This window comes from Anguilla rostrata, chromosome 12, assembly GCF_018555375.3.
Source record: "Anguilla rostrata isolate EN2019 chromosome 12, ASM1855537v3, whole genome shotgun sequence".
NCBI lineage: Eukaryota > Metazoa > Chordata > Actinopteri > Anguilliformes > Anguillidae > Anguilla > Anguilla rostrata.
This window is the reverse complement of record NC_057944.1, coordinates 1,372,006-1,382,086: the sequence shown is the minus strand read 5'-3', so window position 1 is coordinate 1,382,086 and position 10,081 is coordinate 1,372,006. Positions and strand designations below refer to the sequence as shown.

General features: G+C 39.3%; 2 protein-coding genes across 47 annotated transcripts in view; one reads left to right on the top strand and one right to left on the bottom strand.

Annotated features, from left to right (window-relative positions):
* The window catches only part of LOC135235493 (NACHT, LRR and PYD domains-containing protein 12-like), a 419,768-nt gene that overhangs the window by 100,515 nt on the left and 309,172 nt on the right, over nucleotides 1-10,081 (bottom strand). The gene's annotated exons all lie outside the window — the stretch shown is intronic.
* Nucleotides 1-10,081, top strand: part of LOC135235498 (cytochrome P450 2M1-like) — a 340,188-nt gene that overhangs the window by 116,308 nt on the left and 213,799 nt on the right. The window lies entirely within an intron of this gene.

Sequence of the window (10,081 nt, the reverse complement as noted above, 5' to 3'; positions counted from 1 at the left end):
AAGCTTGGCAAAAAGGCCTTAGCGACAAAAGGGCTAAAAAGCTCCCCGTTGTGCTGCTTGTTCTGGTTTTTAGTTTGTTTTTTTTAATACATTTTTTTTTACCGGGATCCAGGGGGGAAAGGGGAGAAAAAGTTTTTTTCCTTTAAATTATTTTCTATCAATAGCTCCCCCTCGCTAAGCCCACTAAATCTGGTGAAATCCGGATCTTTTCCCAATTCCCCCTGCATCCCCTTTTTCCCCAAAAAAGGGGGGGCCCCGGCATGTACCCCTCCTTTCCTTTCAAAAAATTCACCTTTTTAAAAAATTGGATTTTGAAAATAAAGTAAATAAATCAAAAAAACATGATAAGTGGGAGTTTTTGCTTTGATGCGCTTATTTCGGGGTACAAACATTAAACAGCACAGCTCACCCCCGAAAATTTACTGCACTTTATTCAGTAGCACTTCACCTGTTTCTGGCTAAGTTCACCCTGTGTTTTGCTAATGTATAAATAATCTCGTAACTATAATAAATTAGTAGCATTATTGAACTACTAACCAAAGACAAATTTGATTCATGCTGAAGTCACGTGACCGTATTGTAAAGTGTTAGGCTTTATTCTGACAAGGGAAAAAAGTGTGAAAATATGTGATACAGAGTGCTGTAGCCCAAAGGCTACAGAAAGTTTCCATAAATGCCTACCACTCTCCCAGCGCACATGCAAAACAAAACCAGAAGACTGTTCTATAGAAAAACCACGCCAGGACTCTAGGCACCACTGACATGCTTTCTCACAAGCATTGTCTAAACATTAGCGCAGCCAGCTTGAAGAGCAATGCATGAGGCAGGAAACTGACACAACGCTGCTAGCCAAAATAAATACAAACATGGCCAAGCTGGAAGATAAAATCATATCCGACAATCCCGCTGCAATTGTGAACGGCACGGCATTCAGTAGATTCTGCATGGAATTATGGGTCATAAAATCATGACAGGCAGACAGAGAATGAAAATAAACAGTGTAAAACTGAAATGGCAAATCACAAGTTTGGCTATATTACAACATCGCTCCGCGAAATAAATATAACTTCTGCACTAATAAAGCTACAAATTCATAAGAAATTGTCACATCCTGCTAAATAATTGGCACTCTTGATAGCCTAGAGACTATATTATCATCAACCCTTCTGTCATATGCAAATTATATAGTAGGCTAACTCGTGCCACCTATTTGTGTGAGGTTCCTGTAGGAATTCACATACAAAGCACAGTAGATTCAATATTTTTTACTAGGAGTCTGAAGTCGGAATCAGTCGCTGCATGACTCTTGTTCTCCTTCGCGGGAGTCAAGGAGAGAGCTATGAAGGAATCAATGAACACATCCAGGAACAAATCCTTTTAGGGAACAGAGTCAAAGGATCTGTGTCCCTGAAAGGACCTGTAACACCCACCACTACCAGGAATGGACAAATAGCATTTTGCTAATGCTGGCAGTCTAATGCCCTGACTTTCCACCAGTCAAGAAGATTTGTTTCTAATGATGGAGAATCGACTTTCTAATCTGAAGTATAATCACCACTGTTAGGTTATTCATTGAAATGGCATATTGAAAACTAATTATTTAATCAATTAAATTGGTCAATCACCATTCTTATTAATGATTAATAGTTAATCGATTAACCGTTAACACCCCTATTTACTATACATAAAACATGTTATATGAGGGAGGTCAAACCTATTTTGGCAATCTTTCCCAAAAACACATTTTGACAGTTTAATTTATATGCATAATGTCATAAATGCTACAGTATAGTCAAATCACAACATAAATATAGAATATAATTAAATTTAGCCGCTTCCCTCAGCATTTAATAACTGTCCTTGGAGGCAAGCGACATTAACCAATATTTAGTGGTGACCGTTCAGTAAAACTAATATACTGTATGCATTTACTCATATATATTGTTATGGGATGGAAATTTAATGAAATATCTCAAAACGCTGTAGATGCCAAAATGTCTCAGGTTCAAACCATGGCTTCAAAATTCCATTGCAGTTGGGGACTCGTTTCAACCAGGCTTGTGTCCCCTTTTTCACCATAATTAAAAAAAACACCCATTTGAAAAACTAAAATGTTTTATACCACACTGTAGACAAGATCTAGGCAAAGATATATGTAAAAACATTGTTGTTAAATCTAAATTTAGCCACAATATTTGTATACCACACTGTAGACACGATCTAGGCAAAGATATATGTAAAAACATTGTTGTTCAATCTAGGATTAGCTGTCTAGCCATGTCAGTAAGCATTTTATAGGGCCTGTTTCCCAGCATAACTTAAACAAATCATAAAGAGGATGACGTCAAGACATGGGTCACAATTTGAGTAAGATTTCATTTCAGCAATACCAAATCCTTTCTGGAGCTATTTTGAATAAGATGGTTAGTGGTGCTTTTTTTGTGCCATTTTGCTTCTGAAATGGCTGCACAATTCCCTCAGTCCCTCAGGATGCTGGCAGCTGTAACTTTTTAGGCCACCTAAATATATGAATGTATGAATAAACAATAACCAATTAACATCTAAGACATTTCACAGTGAGTTTTTCTTGTGATGAAATATGTAAAAATGCCAAATATGGTTAGATTTTTTATAATGGCCCCACTGATTTTTGTGAAGCATTAAGTGTAGGCACAAATGCTTGTAAACAGTCAAATATTTTTATGAGTGCCAACATAGACAATATTGTCCATTATGTCATGGGTGGGGGGTGTAGTTGTAGATGAGACTGCAGGGAGGGGGTGCGTGTTAAATGAACGACCAGAGCGACAATGGTGGCACTGCGAAACTCCGTATTCGGCATAGTTGTCGTGTATCGTCTACTAATGAAACTAAAACAATGTGTTTGCTTTTAACTCATACTTTGGTTGCAGTAGCACTGAATGTCTGAGTTCAGTAATCTCGGCATGCCGGCATGCCGACCACTAGGGGCTTTGAGCTAAGAGGTTAAATTATTTAATAGCTTTATCTACTCCGATTTTGCATACTTCTTTGTTAAACGTCCTGTTAAAGTGAGCCCAGATGCAAAGTCTGTTTTATGTTTGTGTGGAACGCCCATTGTGATTACACTGTAGGCAGAACATTTCACCTCCCTAGTAATATGGGAAATGGAACAATGATTCAGTGTTGAAGAGTGAAATTGAGGATTTTAAGGTTGATGATGCTCTGGGGAAGATGTCGGTGCTACACTCTCCAACAGAAGCACTCTGCACCTGAGAATTAGACGTCCTGCTGGACTAAACTCTGACGGTTCTACAGTTATTCTGACCCAAAATGCCACTTGTCTTATACTGTATGTTCTCTGCATTGCGGCAAAGGGCCCATCTACCTTATCTATAATCTTTTCCCTGGGTTTAATCCTCCCATCCCATCCCAGAAGTGTAGCTGCCATCTTTCAGAGTGGACAGTGAGTTAGTTTACAATGCTGTGGGATGTCTGACACAGCTACCACCAAAAGTAAAGATGTAAAAGATACATCTTTCACAGTGGACAGTAAGTTTTCTTTTTTACTTTTGGTTTAATGTGACAAACTCCTCACTGCACTGCAAGCTAAAGCTGGCGGTATACTCAGTAAGAAGAAAGAACTTCAGGATTGAGAACCACCGGCGAACATGTCCACGAACACCGTTGTCTGTATACTCAGTGAGAACACCGCACCTTTTGTTGTCACTCCACGCTGCTGGGGGGCGCAGAATACTTACGAGGCAGCTATTAACTGGGGCTGGAATCTCAACTAGACCTCCGTCTCACGGCTACGCCATGGATGTATAAAGAGAAGGGCTACGCGAGATCACAACACAAAACAAAAAGTTTAAAGTGTTTAAAGTGGCTTTAGTTTATCCAGCTATGCAAAAGAAGAAAAAAAGGCGAAGGAGATGGTATGTTCGCCATGTAAATCAGAGTAGGACAGAGAATGGAGAGTTTTGTCTGTACATTCGGCAAATGTGGAGTTTAGATGAGGGGGTCCACTTCTCTTATTTCCAAATGTGTGCTAGGCATTTTGATGACTTGCTGAAATGAGTAGCACCATTCATCAAACATGCGGGAACTCACAGAAATCCCATCTCTACAGGAGAGAGATTGGCATTGACTCTCCGTACATTAGCATGTGAAGTCTGCCCTCTGAACTCTCAACCGTGATGTAACCAACCACGTGATATTTGGACCAATAGCTGAGAGGGGGAGGTCGGAGTTCTCCCAGGGGGCCGTCGCACACTGCACCGTGAGAACACACAACACTGTGTTTTTGTTCTTCAGTTGTTCTCATTGCGTCTTTTTGCTCAAAAAGTTGTACTTCTTACTAAGTATACCGCCTACTTAACACACAGCTAAAGGCAGTGCCACTTCAGAAACAGGCTCAAATATATGTATGGATGTGATAAAAGTTTATAATAGAAGATGAAGAAAAGTAATTGAAAGTTACTGTGAAGAAACTTATAGTTAGAAGGACCATCACCATAGGTCCTTGTAGGAGGACATGCAACATATACAGAAATGATAGATTCGATCATAGGGGCATGCCAGTCATACAAAGTCCCAAAGGGCCAAATTACTTTAAACTATTCAGGAAACATTGGGTAGCATTGCTTTGGAATACAGCTTGTTATTTAGCAAATTTGTCTGTTGGATTTGATCTACTTAAGCAGCTAGATTGATTAGTTAAGCATCAGTATTGTAAACTGTTGTGTGAAATTTTTTCATCAGATATCATTTTGTACTGTTTCTGAGAGATAATAGCACATAAAGGCTGAAAAGCATTACTAATGCTTAAAACCACATTTAGCTGAAGAACACTAGCAGATACTTATTACCATAATGACAAATAAATGAAAGTGCATGTCATTTTTAAATGAAAGTGGTTTCGATGGGCTATTGTACATGGCAGACCTACTAATTGTCTGCATGTCGGTAGAGCATATATATAGGGCTAGCTAACATTAATTTAGAAATATGGCGTTGCAGGGTCGCTACAGTAGTCTAGTTAAGAAGTAGTTACAGTACCAGAACTGGCATAATACAACCATTTTGACTTTTAAAAAAGCGATATACCAGGCATGGAGAAGTCATTATCTTGCACCAGTTTCTGTACGACCATTAATGTTACCTACCAGACAGAAATGCATCACTGATTTTAGTGTTTAATTTCAGAGCCGTCTGCAGTAACATTAAACACACAATCTGTTGTATCTTTAGCAAAGCAGCTAATGTAAAACTTGAAGGCGAAGGTGGAACTAGGTGGTCTAAAGTGTGGGTGTATGTTATTTGGATTTGTCAAATATAAATGAGTTTCCCACAAGAATTTTACAGATTCCAAAGCAATAGTTAAAATGTTAGCCATCAATCCAGTGTAATTAGTTAGAGGATCGCGTGAGTCCGAGGGGGGATGAACCTGCATCTGTTACAAAAAGTTCCAAGGGCAACCCAGTGAGCTAAAAGACTGCAGACATTATGGCTGCAAAGTTTTGTACTTTTAAATGTGTACTTGTATATTTGTGTGTGTATCTGATGTTTCTATTGGCTGATATACCTAAATTTCCAATGGGGAGATGTATTCTTTGTGGGCCTGGAGCATTTATGATGATGTAATCAGGCAGAAAGAAGAAGGAAAAAACACAAAATCCCCCAAGTTTGGGGCTTTATTGTGCGGACGTGTGACACTGTTTGTGAATTCTGTCTGTTGAAATGAGGTCAGAAGGTACAGAAATGAATGTTTTTAAGGGCTGAGAGTCTGTGGTTATTGCGGTTATTTCTGAAGGGAACCCTGAAAAGTGCCAAACTCTCTGGGCTATATAGGTATGGGGCATGCCGGCCCGCCAAGGCATAACTTGGCGGGATGGCATACCGTACCTGCCATCCTAATTAAACATTGAAACTATTGCTTTTGCATCTGTATAATCATTGTGGAAAATCCATCCAAATGATTGCCTCTTAACATTGTTAAAGCTGTCTATTCCTGGTTATTGGCAACTTTCATATTTTGTCATATGATAAACTGTTTTCTCTTACACTGCACCAAACTACATGGCTCACTTATACGCTGACTGAAGTGTGCATCTCTGTAAGAACCAATCACTGCATTGGCCTCGTTAATAAAGTTTTGGGGTAACACCCTTACTGTGTTACTCACTGGGCATATTTGTTAATTTCACTAGCAGGATGTGTAGCTCCTCTGGGATAGCTGCTAGAGTCAGTGTCCAGATGGATAAAATAATACAGAGGTCATGAATTGCTCACTTGTACGCTGACTGAGGTTTTAGTGTCAGAGAACACTTAGATGGCAGCAGTAGAGTGTCTCTCTCTCCAGGGTGCAGTGTCCATCGATAATTTCATATGAGCACACACCAGTCAATACGCATATATGCTAAATTGTATTAACACAAACATTCAGATTACAGGTTTTGAAAATGAATGAAATCAGGAAATTTGTTTTCTTTCCTGTGACAAAATTCAAACCCTTACACAGCCACAACAGTTAAGGTCACACAGTACACAGCACTACTCACCCCAGTCTCTGTAGTTTAGAGTTTGGACTCATCAGTCCAGCACAGAGCAGCTTCACTCCTGAATCTCCGAGGTTATTGTAGCTGAGGTCCAGTTTCTCTAGTTTACAGTTTGGACTCATCAGTCCAGCACAGAGCAGCTTCACTCCTGAATCTCTCAGGTTATTGTAGCTGAGGTCCAGATCTCTCAGGGGTGAGTTTGATGACTGGAGAGCTGAGGCCACAATATCGCAGGACTCCTCTGTGAAGTAACAGCCGTTCAGTCTGCAGAGAGTTAATATAGTATATTATGAATATTGTTTCTTTACTGTCAATTTTTGTTTAATACCACAATTAAAAATAAAGAAAACATTTCACCACTTCAACTAAGTTTAATTTATTTCAGACATGCACTTCATAAGATGAATGTATGCTCACGGGAGAAACGGCTCCACAGCCAACAAGTCCCTGCTCTCTCGTGCACTGTGTGTGCTGTAATCTCTTTCTCTCTCCCTATGGAAGTCCTGTAATGTCTACTCTGTGGGGTCTGTGTCACATCCAAGGTGTATGGCTATTTAGTGTATAACACAGGACAGCACAAAGAATGCACTGACTTTCTGAAGGCTGTATTGTAATGTACCACCCAACCCTTCCAAGCATCTAAAATACATTTTTAACATTCCAAACGTTCGCTCAATCATTGACCAATAACACGCAAGTTGGTGGTGTGCTGGCTTAATGTATGGAGAAAGTAGTAAAGGATGAACACTTTTTTTGACTGTTCCCAGCTCTCATAGGGGTGAGCACAGTTGTTATAATTACAAATTTCACTAATAATTCATCTTCAGTTTGATGACAGAATGTAATTCATTCAGTATTAGAAATAATCCACTTCATTGAGGCTACTGTGTCAGTTTAGTCACATGATCAGTTCTAAATGATGTTTAGCTCCATACAGATGCACTGCAAAAATAGCTGCCATTGGACTGCGTAAATGAGCACAGCTTGCATTTGAAACAGTCAAATTGAAATTAAATATTTCTCACATCTGTGTCATGCATTCACATGTGTGCCGCATTCATAACGCCACCAAAATAGCAAAATGTGCTATGAGTTAAGACTTGCGAATCTGGGCATACATAAAAACATTCTTTTACCGCTAAAAATTGTATTACGTCATTGCAACAAGATAAAGCCAACAATAGCCGAAGGTATGCCAGTACAGCTGTGAAAAATACTGCTCACTGAACACTTAAATAAAGAAGAGGAATTTAAAAAAAAATTATACCATGTAATTCTACTGTCAATATCTTGGAATTAATATGGAATAAATATACAACCTTACCATTGGTTTTATGCATCCCTTTCAAGACTGAGTGGTCATATATTGTCTTGGACAATCCGTTTGTGAAATATACACTTATTTGTGATGCCTGGGTACCTTCCAAAATAGCCGTGCTAATTTTTTGAATTTGAGTGCAATGTAATTGTAATGTAAGCATTCATTGGTTGCTAAGTAGTCATTGTGTTTAATGCATCGGATGAGAGCTGAACTGGAACATAGTGGCAGACAGTTGAATTTGTTTTAATGTCGTCCAATTCCCATACAAGGAAACATTACATACCGTAGAGTACAGGAAAACATACAAGAATTAGTGATTACACATGTAGGTACTGCTCCACATTGTGTGATAATGTTTTTGCATTATTTTTAATCTAATATCAATGCTTCATCTTAAACCTTCAAACGGGGCACGTTTATATGCTTTATAACAGAAAAAAACCATTTCATTTATTTTTGGAGAGATTTTGGATATGTTTCAGGACACCTAGATAATTTAGGCCTCTGTACCGATGGAAATCTTGTAATTCCCACTTGAAAATGATGCAACAGTGAGTTTCTTCAGACAAAACAGTTGATTTGTAGTGAAATACATGATTTGCAGCAATGCATAATTTAGACATTTTGGATAGTTTTGGAGACACTGGGTACACTGCTTAGTTTTTGCTTCATAAATCTATAGTAGTTCTACATATCCACCCTTAGATTTTATGAACTTGTGGTCAAGGAGTTTTTGATCCAGGACATGTATAGTGTAACCTGTTTTATATATGGGTTCTCTCAGTATTTCATTGCAAACTAACAAAGAGCAAATTCAATTTGGATTTTTTTGCCTATTTCTTCCTACATTATGAATATAAATAAATCTTAGTTAGTATTGTAAATGGTACAAATGTTTTTCTTCATTCAAGCCATTATTCAAGTCTCTGTGATGCTCATGTCTGGAGGTATAAAGCTTTAAATAAGGTACCCCGTGAATGGGCAACGATTGGGCAGATTTGGCATGCGCGCAAAGGGTTTAAATGAGGGCACTAACTGTTAAAATGATCCAGAAGTTATCATTTATACCAAATTTCACTTCCCAGACAATTTTATTGTACTTTACTCTCACTAGAAATATTAAGTGTGAAAATACACTGTCAATCATCTACATTATTAATGACATAATACTCACATGGCCTTCCTGCAGTTCCTGACTACTGGTACCAGTCTCTGATGACCTGCTGCTGATGTGATGTAGGCCTTCGGGTCAAACTCATCCAGGATCTCCTCTGACATCAGTAACACAAAGGCCAGAGCTGAACACTGGTCTGGTTCCAGCTCGTTATAAAAAAGGTTTCCTGATCTCAGGGAATTCTGTATTTCCTCCACTAGGGAGCTGTCATTCAGTTCACTGAGACAGTGGAACAGATTGATGGTCCTCTCTGCTGAAGATTCCTTTCTGATCCTCTCCTTAATGTACTGGACTGTGTTCTCAATGCTCTGTGATCTGCTTTCTGTCTGTGTCAGTAGGTCTGATACAGGTGATCTGCTTCCTGTCTGTGTCAGTAGTCCTCCGAAGAAAATCTGACTGGAGTCCAGAGAGAGGCCAAGAAGGAATCTGAGGAAAAGGTCCAGGTGTCCATTCTGACTCTCTAAAGCCTGACCCACTGCAGTCCTGTGTAACTCAGACAGCTGCACTCTGCCACTGTGAGATTCTGATTCTTCTGCTCTGAGTACATTTCTGTTCTCATTTACACATGAATGAAACACAAATAAAGCAGCCAGATACTCCTGAATGCTCAGATGCACAAAGCTGTAAACCTTCTCCTGATACAACCCACACTCCTCTTTAAAGATCTCTGTGCACACCCCAGAGTACACTGAAGCTTCACTGACATCAATGCCACTCTCTCTCAGGTCCTCTTCATAGAATATCAGATTGCCCTTTTCCAGCTGTAGAAAAGCCAGCCGCCCCAGTTTCACGATGATTTCTGTATCTGATGCTGACCTCTTCTTTGAGTCTGTCTCATCAATGCATTGATACTTCTGATTCTTCACATTAGTCTGAATGAGCAGGAAGTGTGTGTACATTTCAGTCAGAGTTTTAGGCAGATCTCCACTCTGTGCTTTACCCAACATTGTCCCCAGAACAGTAGCAGAAATCCAGCAGAAGACAGGTATGTGACACATGATGTAGAGACTCCTGGATGACTTTATGTGTGAGATAATTCTGCTGGCC